This window comes from Saccopteryx bilineata, chromosome 9 (assembly GCF_036850765.1).
Source record: "Saccopteryx bilineata isolate mSacBil1 chromosome 9, mSacBil1_pri_phased_curated, whole genome shotgun sequence".
In the NCBI taxonomy this organism is placed as follows: Eukaryota; Metazoa; Chordata; class Mammalia; order Chiroptera; family Emballonuridae; genus Saccopteryx; species Saccopteryx bilineata.
In genome coordinates, this window is record NC_089498.1 from 29,126,613 (window position 1) to 29,143,730 (window position 17,118).

Genomic DNA, 17,118 nt, shown 5'->3' on the forward strand with positions numbered 1-17,118 from the left:
ATCACAAACCCCACAGAACTAGTGTCATGTTCAGAACAGCCATTTTGTGAAACTCATTTCACAGACAGAAGAGTGACCAACTTTCTTGCTTTCCTGGAGAACCAGATGGGTTCTAGGATTCTAGAACCAATAATGCAATGGACCACAGGCCACATTTTTAAAAACAGAAACAGTAGAGCATACTGGTTGTAGAACTCAGATGCCAAAGGCACTCAGATCAAACCGAAGTCGTCCTGATTCTGATAGTTACTAACTTTGTGACATTTGATTGCTCTAAAGCCTCAGTTTTCTCATCTGTAAAATGGGAATAATAGGAGTGCCATTATTATTAAAAATAATAGAGATTTTTAATGAGTATATGAGACAATAACACAAACTCGTCACTGAATTCCAGTTGTTGGTATTATTAATCTAATTTAAAGTCAAAGAAGACACTCGTTTCCTCATATTGGACTTTAGCACTCATACTGTGTCCTCTTCCCATCCTAAAAAAATGTCTGTGACAGAAATATCCCAAATTACAAGCATCTTCTACTAAAAATTACACTAGTCCCATCAGGCTACATGAGAGGCTGGTAAATGTGGTCAGATATACGTGGAAAAGGAGTTTGTACACCTCAAAGCACATTAGTTGGCACACAGAGGTAATGAGGTCCATCATAGTGCACAGTAGAATCATTTGAAGAACTTCCAAAACTATCTACGACCTTAGACTGGTTGAATTGCTGGGGTGAGGTTTATTTCCCACGGCCCGCTTCTGCCTCCGCCCCTACCCCATCCTGCAGGTGATCTGAACTTAGGCTCTCAAAGATGCTGCAATTATAAAAAAAGTGTCCAGCCTGACCAGGAGGTGGCGCAGTGGATAGAGCATCGGACTGGGATGCGGAGGACCCAGGTTCGAGACCCCGAGGTCACCAGCTTGAGTGTGGGCTCATCTAGTTTCAGCAAAACTCACCAGCTTGGACCCAAGGTCGCTGGCTCCAGCAAGGGGTTACTCGGTCTGCTGAAGGCCCACGGTCAAGGCACATATGAGAAAACAATCAATGAACAACTAAGGTGTCGCAACAAAAAACTGATGGTTGATGCTTCTCATCTCTCTCTGTTCCTGTCTGTCTGTCCCTATCTATCCCTTTCTCTGACTGTCTCTGTAAAAATAAATAAATAAATAAATAAATAAATAAACAAAAATAAAAAAGTGTCCAATTTTGTCTAAAAGTAGCAGTTCCTATACTGCTTTGACAGAACAATGAATCTCCTTCTCCTTCTTCTTTCATTTTCTCTCTTCTTCCTCCTCCTTTTGAAATGCATGTTGAGAAGCCATGCTGGAAGCCTTCTCCAGATCTTTCTCAGTAAGGGGGAGCCTGGGCTGAACGCTTTCTGACTTTATCATTCTCTGGTGCTAAAGAGCTCCCAAGAGTCAGGACAATGAGAGAACAGCCTATAATTACCCTGATTATTCTCAGCGAGCATGCCCAGAAAAAGCAGAATCACAGACATGCCCAGACCTTACTGCGGGCACTCAGAAAGCATGCAGGAGCCAAACTGGGCCAGAGCTTAGGAAGTGGCCAAGCATTCTGAAAGCAAATGGCAAGGCTTTTCCTTCACTGAAAAGTCTTTCCAACAGTCCTAGAAAAGGAAGAAGGACATTCACTCTCACATTTTTTTAAATTGAAATGATCGTCTATTGCCAGCTCCCCAAGTATCACTACACAACTTGTTGGTAATGCAACACCAAGTTTATTGCTCCCCTCATTAAGGAAGAACACCACCTCGACAGAGCGATAGCAGCATTGCAGAAAAAGGAGGCAAGATCAGAATTAATTATAAACTGGAAGTTTGGTCTAAGGCAGCTCCTTTAATGTGGGGGCCTGATGAAAACTGGGGAAGGATCACATACTCCAGGCTGTTGGGGCACCAGTCCTCTGCGGATGCCTTCCCTGGACCAGTTGGTGGGTCTTTCGGGAAGCTCTTGCAATGAATAATTGTTGCATGGGGAAGACTCTCCCTGAAGGGAGAAGGCATTGATGAGAACAATGGAGTAGTCATCATGATAATGCGATGTGGACAGTGAGTGAGTGCTGGACGTGCTGGGGGAATTTCAGATCACAAGGTCTAAGCTGTGTGTGGGGTAGGTGTCTCTGCTTCCCATTCTTTATTTATTTAAATTGTTATGAGGGAGAATTCTCTATCAGATGGCAACCTCTTGGAATTGTGACGTTGATCCGGAAGAACTCCTTGCTTTTATCCTTTGGATACTGCGAAGCTTGGGATCGATCAGGTTCCCCTCCTTGTTTTGGCCTCAGTGAAGGTCAGAGCCAAATCACCCTTAGTCAATGTCGGTCACTCCACTTCGCAGCGCACCCAGGGCCATCCGGTGTGTGCTGATCATGGTCCCAATATTTGCCTTTTGTGTTTATTGGTAGCAGTGGTGGGTGTAATGCAGAATGAGGTTCTGTGATGGCTTTTCACAGGTAGGCATCACCTACTATGAAGAGGAAAACAGATGCCTGGGACAGGAGGCCACGTTTGTGACTCTGGATTTCCCCTCCCATCTATGAGACTTGACACAAGTGGCTTGAAATGTAATAGAGAAAATTCCAGAAGATGATCAGGCAGTCAAGAAGTAAAACTACTTCTCCATTTAGTGGTTCCCTCGTCAGGAGATGATGTCTCTCTCTCTCAGACCTTTATTTCTCCCCAGCACCCCTTTCCTGGGGCATATGGGAATGATTGTGTTTTATTCCTTTAATTATAATTATAATAGACATTTCTTATATGCTTAAAAATATTTGCCATATATTGTGAAATATTTCAAATACATAGAAGGATACAGAGAATAATACAACTTAACCAGTGCAGTCATAAACTTTGTTAAATCTTAACTTTTTATTTGACCATATTCATTTTTACTCCCCCCCAATTAATGCATCATTAGAAAGAGAGTTGATATGCACAGCATCTGCCCCTTGCCATTCCTCTCCCTCTGTTGCCAGAGGGACTCATTACCCTGAATTTGATGATTTCATTCTGCCTCATGCTTTCACTAAATATATAAGTGCCCATAAACAACATAATAGTATTATATTTATATTTTAAGTTTTATGAAACCAATAACCTTCTACAACTTTCTTTTTTTCATTGAATATTATGTTTGGGAGATTAATTTATTTCCATGTAAGTATTTCTCTTTTTTTTTTTTTCTTTGTATTTTTATGAAGATGGAAACGGGGAGAGACAGTCAGACAGACTCCCGCATGCGCCTGGCACGCCCACCAGGGGCAACACTCTGCCCACCAGGGGGCGATGCTCTGCCCCTCAAGGGGCGTCGCTCTGCCGCGACCAGAGCCACTCTAGCGCCTGGGGCAGAGGCCAAGGAGCCATCCCCAGCGCCCGGGCCATCTTTGCTCCAATGGAGCCTTGGCTGCGGGAGGGGAAGAGAGAGACAGAGATGAAGGAGGAGGGGGGGGGTGGAGAAGCAAATGGGCGCTTCTCCTATATGCCCTGGCCAGGAATCGAACCCGGGTCCCCCGCACGCCAGGCTGACGCTCTACCGCTGAGCCAACCGGCCAGGGCCTGTATTTCTAATTGATTTATTTTATCTTCTGAGGAGCAGCTTACTACATGAACACACCAGAAGTCATTTATCTATCCTCCTGTTGATGGACATCTTGGATGGCTCTCCACTTCAGCTGTTATAAACATTCTAGCTCATAGCAGTAAACGTTCTAGTGCCTGTGCATCAGGCACACACGTGCAAAGGTTTTTCCAGGGCATATTCCGAGAAGTGAAATTTCTGGGTCTCAGTTATGCTCATCCTTAATTTCACTAGATTTTGCAAAACTCATGTTCAGAGTGATTATAAAATATAAATTCCCATCAGAAGAGGATGAGAGTTTCCTTTGCTCTGCATTTGTTCGCACTTGGTGTTGGTAAACTTTTCAATTCTAGACTCTCGTGGCTCGGAAATGGTATCTCTGTATTGATTTGGCTTGCATTTCCTTTATTGCTAGTAGGATTGGGCATCATTTCATTGACTTACTGGACTGTTGGGTTTTCTCCTTTATGGATTGTCTACTCATATATTTTCTTATTTTACCATTGGCTTCTTAGCCTTTTCCTCAGTGATTGTAGAGTATTCTGGGTATTAACCTTTTGATGGTTATTTTGTTTTAATAACTTCTCTGGGTTCTTGTAGATTTACATAATAGTATCTTTGTTGTGCATAACTTTCAAATTTTAATAATGCCCAACTCACCAGTAATTTTCTTTACATGTTAGCCCTTTGGACTCATGATTAAGAAATCTTATCCTATCAAAAGGCATAAAGATACTCTTTAACATATTCTGCTACATTTTTTAAATTTTGTTTTCCACATTTAAGGCTTAATCCATCTGGAATTCTTGTGTGTGTATATGTGTGTGGAAGGAAGAAAGAATCTAATTTATTGATCTTTTTCTTTGGAAAATTGGTTGTATTAGGACTATTGATTATGCCCATCACATTCTACATCAAGTTTCCATAAATGCTTGGTTCCATTTGGGAACTTTCTATTCAATTCCATTGCCTGTTGTTCTTTTCTACAACAATGCCACAGTTGCTGTTTATTTATAATAAGCCTTGATACCCGGTGAGTCCCTTACTTTGTTCTACTTCAAAATGATCTTGACTGTTCTTTCCCCTGTCATCTCCCATATGAAATTTTGGTATCATCTTCTCACGGTCTTTGCTGGGGTGTTGGTTGGAATTACCAACCAATTCAAATTATATTTGAATTTAAATATTGATTAGTCAGGAAGAATTGCCAATTTGTAATCTGCTCATTGTGACCACTTTCTGTCTCTTCCTATACTGAGATTTTCTTTTAAGACTTAAGATAATATTTTTCTATTTTTTCATAGAGTTGTATACATCTTTGTTAGATTTTCCCCCAAAATATTTGTTATTTAGTTGCCATTGTAAATCACATGAATTCAATAATACATTTTGTAATTGTGTGCAAGAACACAAGCGATTTGTGTGTATTGGGCTTGAATCTAGCAACTTTGGGGGACTCTCCTATTAGTTTTAATAGTTTGTATCTGAAATTCTTTTAAACATATAAGTGTGATAGGAGTCTGCCAAAATGTCAACTTGGCTGCTTCTACATGAAGTGATTAGGGAAGAATTCTTTTTTTGCTTCTTTATACTCCTCAGTACTTTAGTATTTTGTATAATACATATCATCTCCTTAATAATCAAACTGAAAATGAAATAACAATAGTACCGATAATAGCCACCATTTGATTAATGCCTACACTTGTGAAGGATTTGCCAAGGGCTTCATATACATAATTTAATTTTGATCTTGGCACAACCTTGTACAGAACGTATTGCTTGTCACATTGCAAGTCACAAAGGAACTTGCATAGTCACCTACCCACTACATAGTTGAGCTGGGTTGCATGATACTATGCAATTTTCTAGGCAAACTCAGAAGGATACTTTCTTGTAGTAACTTTTACTTTACTGAATTCCATTGGTAGAGGGTTCAATGGGTGAGTTTGTCATTTATGCGGCTGTCTGCCCTGACCTCTGAGCAGAGCCTCAGGGACGCCAGAGAAGGAAGCTTTAGAAGGACTTCCTCCTGGGGCTCTAATCTCTGGGTCTACAGTGGACAAGGGGAAGCCAGGCATGGTAGCCAGCTACCTGGACTCTGGATTTGGAAAATAAAAACAACATTTGAAAGGCTGGGTAATACACAGAGAGGTTAGACTTTCCTAAATTCCTCAACTAGCCATAGCCCCTCATTCGGGAGCACAGGATGAAACCCAGCAATGACAATATCAGAGGAAGCAAGCCTACCACTTGAGGGTAAAGATTTGGCCTTTGTCTTCAGTCCCCTGAAGTTTAATAACCATCACTATGATTTCAATAGTTTTAAGTGGGTCTAAACCCACCAATGCTTTACAACAGAGATAGGAAAGGAAACACAGGATAATTTAAAGTAACTTATTGCCTTTGCAAATCTTCTTCTAATGCATGAAGGATTATTGGAATGTTAAAATACAACTTGTAGTGATTGCATCCAAGTTACAAGCCAGGTTCTCTAAATAGATAATGCAAGAAGCTACCTCTCGAAGAGCCTTTAACAGCCACTATCTCCACGGCCAAGATCTAATGATTGTATCATATAAACCTCTATCTCTGCTTTCTTTGTCCTTGTCCCCTTGTCCTTCCTCCCCTCCCCTCCCATCCCTTCCCTTCCTCGCTCCTCCCTAGGACTGTGTTATGACTTTGGTAGGCCCCAGAAATTTTAAGATCCATGGGCCCCTTCTGCCATAAAAAAAATCATTTAAATGTGTATTATATTTTATGACTGAATTGGTTTAAGTATGAGTATAATCTCGGCAAGATTCAATATGACCTATTCATTATAATTAGATTCACTTTTTCCTTCTGATTTTAAAAGAGATTAAAATGAAAACATTTCTGTGGGCCCCTAAACGTATCGTAGGTCCTAGTCACCGGGTGCCCTGCACCCAATGAGGGCGTCAGCCTTGCGCTGGTCTCTGTTCATTCACATTTGATCCTTCCCTCCTTCCTAATTCTCCTTCACCTCTCCCCTTCCTTCCCTCTCCCCTTCCTTGTTTCTTTATTTCTCTGTCTCTTTCTCTCTCTCTTGCTTCTACTTTTTCTCCTTTCCTGTCTTGACTTTGCATACTACCTAAGAAAATCATATTTTCGGTTTCTCCTATATCTTGCCTACGATCGTTTCTATTCTAAGAAGAAACAAATAAGACATTTCCTCCATTTTCTTAAAAATGTTTTTTGAAACCTAGCTGTGAATCTAGTTTTTCCCTCCTGGCATCCCACAGGCTCTCTTTTCCTCCTCTCACAAGCAGTTTAGATCATTTATGTCTCTCTTCTCTGCAGCCCTGCCTCCATAGGACTCAGATTGTCAAGGAGCCCGGAAAGATTCCTTCACAATCACTCCCAACACAGGCTCAACCTCTGGGTGCGTTCGGCATTCTCAGAGAGCTTAGGTGTTGAGGATTCCTGCTGGCACAGTGGGTGATGGAGGAATATAAGGAACAAGGAAGGCATGCCTGGGAAGCATCTGGAGAAGGCAGCACACACCTTGGGTAGACAGAGGCAGCAGTGTTGTGGGACAACTTCCACCTCCAGTGGCTGTTTGAACAGGGATATCAACAAATGGTCACATAGATTCCCAAGGGAGTTGTCTTAAGATCCCACAAAATGTGCCCTGAAGCCTCTCAGAAATGACTAGGGGCATGTTCTAGAAAGATCCAAATGCCTGTTAAAATAAGCCAGCGGAGGTGAGTCAGCATAAATTTTGTATCAATATTAACATGACTTGGTTTGAACCAACAGTGTGGTGAGAATTAGGGAAAATCCCCTTTGAGCTGAACTGCTATGACATCCTGCCACACGGCCACAGACACGGCCGCTCCGAAACGTGGCCCACGTCTACCTGCCTGAGATGAATCTGAAAGAAGAGGCAATTTTCAGAAATCGGAAGTCGAAAAAAACGTGCTTTGTCCAATATAGCCAGCTAACTAAATCTGAAATAACATCTATTCTTGGTATTTTAAGTTTTCTCTTCATTTGTTTCCTGATTGTTGAAGTAATATGCAGTCATTGTGAGAAATGCAGAACATTGCAGAAAAATCTAAATGATTATAATTATAATAGAAGCAATGATTTTTAAACTTCTGGGCTATTTCTTTTTCAGTCTTTAATTTCCCTACTTTCCTCTTTTCCTCTCATCCTTCTCTCTCTCCCTTTTTTTAAAAAAAGATATTTATTTATTTATTTATTTATTTATTTATTTATTTACAGAGACAGAGAGAGAGTCAGAGAGAGGGATAGATAGGGACAGACAGACGGGAACGGAGAGAGATGAGAAACATCAATCATCAGTTTTTCGTTGCGACACCTTAGCTGTTCATTGATTGCTTTCTCATATGTGCCTTGACAGTGGGCCTTCAGCAGACTAAGTAACCTCTTGCTGGAGCCAGCGACCTTGGGTCCAAGCTGGTGAGCCTTGCTCAAACCAGATGAGCCTGTGCTCAAGCTGGTGACCTTGGGGTCTCGAACCTGGGTCCTCTGCATCCCAGTCCGATGCTATATCCACTACACCACTGCCTGGTCAGGCCTTCTCTCTTGCTTTGATTGTTTTATATAGAAAAGATCATAGTCTCGGTCTAGTTTTGACTTTTCTAGTTTTCTTACCTATTATAACATATGTAGTTTTTATGGTTATCAAAAATTTATTGTGGACCAACACTTCTCAATGTGGGTAGGGGGCAATTTTGCCCCCAGGGGATATTTGATAATGTCTAAAGACATTTTAGTTGTCTTAGATAGAGGCAAGATTGCTTCTAAACATCATACCAATGCACAGGGCACTGGCCACAACAAAGAAGTGCTAATTCCCAATGCCAATAAAGCATCATTGTTGGCAATCCCTGCTGTAGATATAATTTTTGGTGGTTTCACATTGTTCTGTTGTTTGAAAGCCTTTTATTTATTTAAACACCAGTCCTCTGTGGTTGGATATTTATTTTGATTTTTTATTTTATTTTTTTTGCCTAATACAAATAATATTGAAATATGCTCATATGTTTTGAATTAACACAAAACATAAATATTCCTCTGTTTTTCTATAAATACTAAACCAAATGACAGCAGTGAATACTGTAAATGTCAAAGGATCATGGCCCATCTGTTGGGAAAACTCCTCAAAAGTAGGGGCCTGGTTCTTTGTACTTGCAGGGCCTGGCAGACATCCTGGAACATAATAGGTGCTCAATAAAAACAATGACAGTACAATGGCTAATAATGTTAATAATTACTTTTTGTTGGCGAAGAACGTCTAGGTTTTTCTGCACATTTTTTTAGTGTCTTTTTATGAACTTTGGCAATCGAGGTGGGCAGTTAGAAAACTTGAGTTAAGTCCCTTTGCTGCTTTTGTGGTATTCCGGCAATGTCACAGAGGTTTCAGGTATGTTGGTGACAGTGTACAATTATTTGTTAGATCAGCAACCACAGAGCAGAAAAAGGCATCTATGCAAACAAGAAGATACAGATGAGAATGCTGAGGCCCAGAAGGGAAATGACTTCGCTAATTTTTATATCCCGACCCAATAGCCACATAGCTAATAGGCAAGGGCCACTGTCTCTGTGGCCACTGTGCTATGCCTTTGATATGCTGGGAGGAACCCTACAGAGGCTTCGTGGGCCTTGCTCTGTGACAGCTGGCAGAACTCTGGGCCTCTGAGCCAGGAACTGAGCCCTGGATTTCTGCAAGGAAGCCTGCAGGCCCGCCCCTGGCTGTGGGGGCCCATAGAGTCAGCCCTCCCTTCCCTGAGCTGGAGAGAGACTGAAGTTTCCCAAAATGTGGTCTTGGGCTACCTACATCAAAACCCCTGGGGTTCTTACTAACCTTTAGATTCCTGGGTCCTCCCTCAAATGCACTGGTTATTTTATATCAGTTCCCTCGCAATTTCATGTGGAAATTGGAGCAGGATTAGGCTAGACCAGGACTCTTTTTCTCTATAAAGGGCCCGATAGTAAACATTCTCAGCTTTACAGCTATTCAGCCTCTGTAGCGATGACTCCCATGAGCACCACAACCTGAAGACAGCCATGGACAAAGCAGAAATGGCCATGGCTGGATTTGGCCTGTGAACCATGGTTTGCTGACCTCTGGCTAGGCCATTGAAGCCTGAATTCTTGAGTGAGCTGGTCTCCTTTATTCTCATGTGACCGAAGGAGTCTCCATGGAACACCAGGCTACACGTTGGGGGTCTGAGTCGGACTGCATATCCTGCTCTTATTGTACTGTGTGGCTTCAGCAAGTCCCTTCCTTCACCAGGACTCAGTTTCCCCATCTTGTAGCAGTTGAACTCGATCCTCCATGAGCCCCAATTGGCATGCATTTTAACTTTTTCCTTTATCTGGCGGCATCTGAGGGCCCTGGAAGGGCTCGCCTGCTGCCTGTCCCAGCTTCTGTGTGGAGGAGGGAGGGTGGAGGGGGCCATGGTCTGGCCCAGGCCTCGCTTCCCAGCAGCCTCCCGTAGCAGCTCCAGGTTTCTCGGCACAGGCGAGGGCTCCGAGGGCCAAGAGTGAGTCACAGGGCGGGGTGCCGGGACTTGCCCTGCTCACTCCCTCTCTCTAAGTGCTGCCCTCTACCACACTGGGCTGGGGGCCCTGGCAGCCTGGGAGGGAGGGGCAGCCCTCACCCTGGCCCTGCCCTTGTGCCACACTGATGGCTCCCCATAGGATAGGCATGGTCAGCTGGGCTCCGCCCACAGACTGGGACCTCATCTCAGTGCCTGTCTTATTCACATGCCAGCAGCCATGGCCAAATGCCCGTGGGGATCACAGCAGCCTCACTTCTTTTCCCTGCACCCTTGCCTCTGCTGGGATGTCTGTGCCTACCTCGTCTGTTTGGCAGATCGCTGTTTTCTCATGTGCCACTGCCTCCGAGAAGCCTTCCCTGCATCCCCAAGGAGGCTTACACTACTTCTCCTCCAGGCCCTGGCAGCATAAACCATCTCTGGACTGCTTCTCAGCATGTGGACTTGTTGTTGTTGTAACTTGGCCACACCAGGCAACTAGTGCTTTGAGGGTGGGGAGGGTATTTTACTAATTGTTCTATCCCCTGGTCTCCATGAAAGTCTTTGTCCAAACAAGGATCTTAGGGCATGTCAGACAAATTTCGTAAGACAAGAGTTCAGTTCAGGCTTGAAAGAAAATGAAATAGAGCTTTTTCTACCCGGTAGCAAACTTATTGTTACCTCCAAGAAGTGGAAAGAGCAAAAACAATGAATTATTTGTAAAAAAAAATTGAGTCCCTTGGATACTGAGAGAATCCTGGTGGATTGTGGGAACTTCCACTCACTTTTGTTTCACTTCATTTTCTCAATTGCACACCCCCTGCCTCCCCATGGTGGGCATTGTCCAGATTTTGGCCTTTAATTCTCCTTTTCTTTTGTTTCTCTGTCTTTAGAATTACGGTTCTTAAATTTGAGAGCGTCTTAGAATCTCTTAGGGAGCCTGGCAAACGTTCAGAATTCAGGGTCCATGCAGGGAGAGTTGGGATTATGGGACTTGGGTGGGGTTAAGGAGGCTGCATTTCTAACAAATGACCAAGGGGACCCTCATGCGGGTGGTCCGCACTACAGCAATGCCACTCCACGCTTTTCATCCTGGTTAACTGACCTCTCCTAAGATCTTAGGCTGTCACCACCATGCAGACTCTCCCCGCCACTTAACAAGTATTTTCTGAGCTGACTGTATGTCAGATCCAGCTCTAGGCATTGACTGTGGAGTGAGGACCAGAGAATGATCTTTCCCTCGTGGATGACACAGAGCATAACAATTATACACGAATACCTGCCTCCCTAAAACCCTTTGCACCCCAGATCTCCTGCCTGTAGTCCCCATCCTTGTGTGAGCATCTTTCATCTCCAGAATGCCACCATCTTTCTCCCTGTTCTGATCATCCTTACTTATCCTTCAAGTTAAGCTAAAGTTTTATCTCCTCTACTTTTCTGACTCACAGACCCCAGCCAGTCTTGGAACCCCCAAGATACTTCACATTTTTATATATTTCTTTGACCCATCTCTCTAGCTGCCAATTTAAAGGTGGTATCTTGTCTGCCCAGATAACTCGATTTTAAGTACCTTGTGGGCAGGACTGCACATGTTCACCCCATGTCGCTTGCATAGCACTATGTATTTCTCTTCTGTAGTTCAAGTCACATCTGAAATCGTTTTAACTTTACTATTGTTCCCAACTGTCTGTTCCTCTCCCTGTAAGAGGATCATCCATCTTTGGTTATTATCACATGACCTGCAGTTCCTTCCTGTGGGAAGAATACACTCCCTCCTCCCATTTGTGTCATGTACGGCCATGTGACTTGCTCTGGCCAAAGGCTGTGAGAGGAAGTAATGTATATCATATCCCAGCAGAGCTTTAAAAAGAACTACTGTATTTTTTTCTCTATAAGACGTACTTTTTCCCCCCAAAAAGCAGAGAGGAAAATGCCCGTGAATCTTATGGAGCAAAAAATATGGTATTTTATTAAATATTTAAACACACCATTTGGTTCAGAATAGTTTTTTGTGTTTTTTTTTTTTCTTATTTTCTTCTTAAAACCCTAGGTGTGTCTTATGGTCAGGTGCATCTTATGGAGTGAAAAATATGGTATTTCATCATTTGACTACTGTACTTTCCCTGTATAAAAAAACAATCATATCTAGATAGTTAGATCCACTCCTTCAGTGTGGATCTAAAATTGGGCCAGAAACATAGATAAAAATTATGAAATAGAACCTGCTCAACCCATAGGCGGCATGCAACAAGAAGGGAGAAGTAAACCTTTGTTATTTTCAGCCACTGAGCATTGGGGGTTGTTTGTTCCTACAGCACAGCCTGCTGAAAGCTGACTGATACAAGCTCTATTTATTCTGCCAATATGCCAGCTGTGTAAGGTCAGGGCAAAGTTTACCTTGGTTTCCAGCGACTCTCCATGATATACAAATGTGCTTTTGACTATAGTCCCTTAATAGATACTTGTCTGATTAAAATATTCCTCTGATAAGCTCATCTATAATGTCATCTCTATATTAAATCAAACCTTTAGGGAACCCCTACTACATACTAGACACTTTGCTAGATACTGTCTTGTAAAGGGAATACAGACATGAATCACATACTATATTTCCCAGGACAAAAGATTTACTTTGTAACTAAGTAGATTATAGCAATATTTTTTAAATAAAGAAAAGCCAACCATACCAGCTATCCATGTTTTTTTGCTGATTGATTTGTTGGTTCTGATTCTTTTTTTTTTTTTTCCCCCCCTGAAGCTGGAAATGGGGAGAGACAGTCAGACAGACTCCCGCATGTGCCCCACTGGGATCCACCTGGCACGCCCACCAGGGGCGAAGCTCTGCCCACCAGGGGGCGATGCTCTGCCCCTCCGGGGCGTCACTCTGCCGTGACCAGAGCCACTCTAGCACCTGGGGCAGCGGCCAAGGAGCCATCCCCAGCGCCTGGGCCATCTTTGCTCCAATGGAGTCTTGGCTGCGGGAGGGGAAGAGAGAGACAGAGAGGAAGGAAGGGGTGGGGGTGGAGAAGCAAATGGGCGCTTCTCCTATGTGCCCTGGCAGGGAATCGAACCCGGGTCCCCCGCACGCCAGGCCGACGCTCTACCGCTGAGCCAACCAGCCAGGGCCTGTTGGTTCTGATTCTTTACCCTGCCTTTGACTTTCTGTTCAACTCTGTGTCTTTCTTTGGCCAATAGCATGACTGTGAACCAATTTCAAGCCTAGGACTTCAGATGCCTTGGGTGTTTCTTTTTGTTCTTTTGTGTTTCTGCCATTGTCATGAGAAGACCATGACCAGACTACCTGCTGATCCCGGGAGGAGGATGAGAGACATGCAGGGCACCAGCCAGCTGACAGCAGCTGACCACCAGGCATGTGGGTGAGCCCACTCAGCATCAAGAGAGCCACTCTCAACACCCAGCCTGGATCAGCCTGTTTTAGGCAACCCACATTTCCTGTGAGCCAAACAAATACTATGTTTTTGTAATAAAAAGTGACATTATGTGGTCATTTATTATGCAACTAGACCTAACAAATACAGGCATATATATTCTTAAATTTCTAAGTTTTAGCAACAGTTGTGGTGGGCACTGTGCTAAGGCATTCACCTATTGCAGCATGTAATCCTCTTCTCATCACAATGCTGTGAGCTGGGTATTGATCTCAGTCCAACAATATAGGTGAAGAAATCAAGGTTCCAAGTAGTTAAGTGAGTTGAGTTATTTGAGCAGGTCCCTGATACTCTGAGGCATATTTTCTCTTATCCTGTCCTCTGAGGCATATATTTGTTTGGATGCATAGGAAAATATTTGTATTTGATGAGGACAAGAGTGGGCTTGGATGTTTTAGCAGCAGGTAGGAAGAATCAAATCATCTTTAGAGTCAATTGCATTTCAACCTTAATCTCCTCACTGTACAGTTTTCAGCAACCCCCTCCCAGAAAGTCAACTGTGGTCATGGGAATATCTTTACTCTATTGCTAAGACCAGGGGGTGCTACTATTGGTGTTGCCTTTCTGGTTCTGAGGACTCGAACCCAGACCCTGGTGGGCTGAAGTCAAATATCCAGGAACTCTATCAGTGCTCCCCTACCAGGCTGGCAGCCAGAAACCTGTGTGTTCTTCAACTATTTTTGTCTTTGGGGTTACAATATCAATGGAAACTAGGGGGAAAATGATAGTGATATTTTTTACTCAAGTTATGCTAGGATCTCAGGCCAGAATAATCTTTTAGAATGCAAATAGGATAGCATGACTTTACTTAAATCCCTTCAGTGGTTTATTCTGAGCCTATCAAGACAAAGTCTTCTCTTTCTTCTGACTCTGAAGAAAGTCAGTTGTCACTTTATGTACCAACCTATGGAGAAGCCTATCCATCAGGGAACTGAGAGAACGCTGCCTCCCCTCCCCACCCCCGCCAGCCCTAGCCAACAAGAAACTGAGGCCCTCAAGACAACAGCCTGCAAAGGACTGAGTGGTGCCAATCACCATGTGATTGAACTCGAAAGATCTCCCTTAGTTTGAACTTTCAGATGAGACTGCAGCCCTGGCCAATGCCATGATTGCAGCCTTCTGAGAAACCGTAAGGCAAAGACACCCAGTTAAGCCACACTTAGGTTCCTAACCCACAGGAGCTGTGAAGTGACAGATGTTTATTGTTTCAAAACCTAGATTGGCGGGTGGGTAGGTAATTTGTTACTCAGCAATAGATAACTAACACAGTTCATTTTTAAATTCTTAAGATAAAACTAACCCTCTCATATCAAAACTCAGTTCTTAATTCTACAGATTTACTTTTGGCTTATATTTAGCTATTTATGAGTCTACACATATGTATTCAAATTCCCTTAACATTGAATAGAGACCTACTGTGTGTCGGGCTATGAACTGTGGATACCTGGAAATGGAGACCTTGTCACAGTTGTCTCTTTACCCTGGGACCTGGCACAAGATTTATCCCATAATAGCTATTCAATAACTATGGGTTGAATTAAAGTGTCTCACCACTGGTTAGCTATTATGACCCACATTTCACTGAGAGAGGTGCCTAGAGTTTAAATGATGTAGAGAGGGTCACAGAAGTGAAATTAGGTCTTTAACCCAAATTCTAAAACTGCCATTTGTGTACCCTGAAACTTACATGGTGGGTCACATAGCCCACAATTGAAAACGGCAGTGTTTTTCTTTCTCTCTAGCATGCTAGCTCAAAATAACCAGGTGGCTTTAAACACTGTTTTTTATTAAAGGATTTCATCCAAAAGCCTCTATTATCTTTTTTCTCCCCTTAAGTGAAATGGCTTTCACTGTATTTTAAACGGATTCCTGGGATATAGTTCTTCAATGGTAACATGTTAGAAGTAACAATTAAGTTATTTTAGTCCTCACCAATAATGTTCATGGAGCAATCGGTGGTTCTTTCTGAGTTAATAAGAAACATTTGCTGCAAAAGCATGAGACGCAGCAGATAAAGCAATTGGCAAGAAGTGGTTTGTTTAAATACCAGAAAACAGCCCATATCCAAACAGGTGTGCGATAAAACAGTATAAATAAACTGCTCTGTATGCAGCTTAGCCCTAACAAAATTGTGCAAGAAACCTTGCTCCCATTCTGGGGGAAAAAAAAAACAAAACACAAAAAAACAGGCCTCTTGTATAGTCCTCAGACTGCACAGCTGGAAAAACAGTTCTTATTCAGAGAGCTGAAAGTAAAAGTTGTTTTACATTTTTTTTTTTAAAGGCCGGATAAACAAAACCTTGCTAGGGGGAACGATTATGCTTTTTTGCAAATGTGGCCTTGAGCTAGAATCCTGTGAAAGACTCACCTCTTTTCAACCTTTAGGAAATATGTCTGCCTCGTTGAACTAGCCATGGTCACTTCCGGGTTGTGTTCTGATATTTTTAAAAAATGTTTTTGTTGGTTCAGTTCTCTTAACCACGTGGGTACCGGACTGAGGGCGGGCGTTAAGAATATAAGCGCCTAAGAGAATGTTTGGTTTCCATTAAGACCTGCTAAGTGCATAGGAAGCATGGTTTAGAGCTGAAAGAGGTTATAAAAACTGTTGTCCGTCTCATGCCATTTCTCTCTGGCCAGGCACAAAGGAGGGGCCAGAAAGTCTAGAAGTAACCTGGGTTAAATATTTCCCACTGGGTTGTTTTTGATGTTTGGGATCATTTGTTCTTTGCCATCCTCTGTCTAGGTGGTGGTGGGGAAGGTTAGAGAATGGAAAAACAGTGCAGACAAAGCGTGAAAGCCCCTGGAGGTCTTGGATACTTGTCATGCCTCAGTGGTGAGGAGGTACTGTGGCGTAATGGAAATGAATGGTCCTGTGACTTCGACAGTTCAAATCCCACTCAGCCTCTGGCTAGCATGGAGCTTGCTCCTTCTGAGTTTGTTTTCCATCTGTAAAATGGCTTTGGATGGCAAAATTTTATTCTTTTTCATAGCTATGAAATTGTCCAGTGTATATGTGTATTACATCTTTATCCATTCATCTATTGATGGACTCTCAGTTTGCTTTCTTAAATCGGCTATTGTAAATAATGCTGCAGTGAACACAGGAAATGGGGGTTTGGGGACTAGGGGGAAAGTAAAGGGATTAAGAAGTCCAAATAGTTACAAAATAGTCATGAGGATGTAGAGTACAGCATAGGGAATATAGTTAGTAATATTGTAATAACTATGTACAATGTCAAGCGGATACTAGACTTATCGGGGTATTACTGTATCCGTTATATGGGGGTCTAACCATTACGCTGTACACCCAAAATTGATATACTATTGACTGCCAACTGTAATTGTAAAAGAAAAAAAAATTAAACAGCCTGTATGAATGGCAGCTATGACAATTATGGGCAAAAACCTCTATCAGGGTCTGTCACAGAACGGCTGTTCAATGGATGGCAGTTTCTGTTTTAACTGTTGTTACTCATCTTCTCAAGAAGTTTCTCCTCTCAGCACACACATCCCTAGCTCCCTCTGTCTTCCTTGAGAAAAGCCACTC

At 42.7% G+C, this 17,118-nt stretch overlaps 1 long non-coding RNA gene across 1 annotated transcript in view; it reads right to left on the bottom strand.

Annotated features, from left to right (window-relative positions):
* LOC136313211 (uncharacterized) overlaps window positions 1-15,998 on the bottom strand; it is a 67,219-nt gene extending 51,221 nt beyond the window's left edge. Inside the window, exon 1 of the long non-coding RNA XR_010727111.1 lies at window positions 15,940-15,998. This is a non-coding gene — a long non-coding RNA (uncharacterized lncRNA). The remainder of the gene's footprint in view (window positions 1-15,939) is intronic.
* Window positions 15,999-17,118: the final 1,120 nt, after the last annotated feature.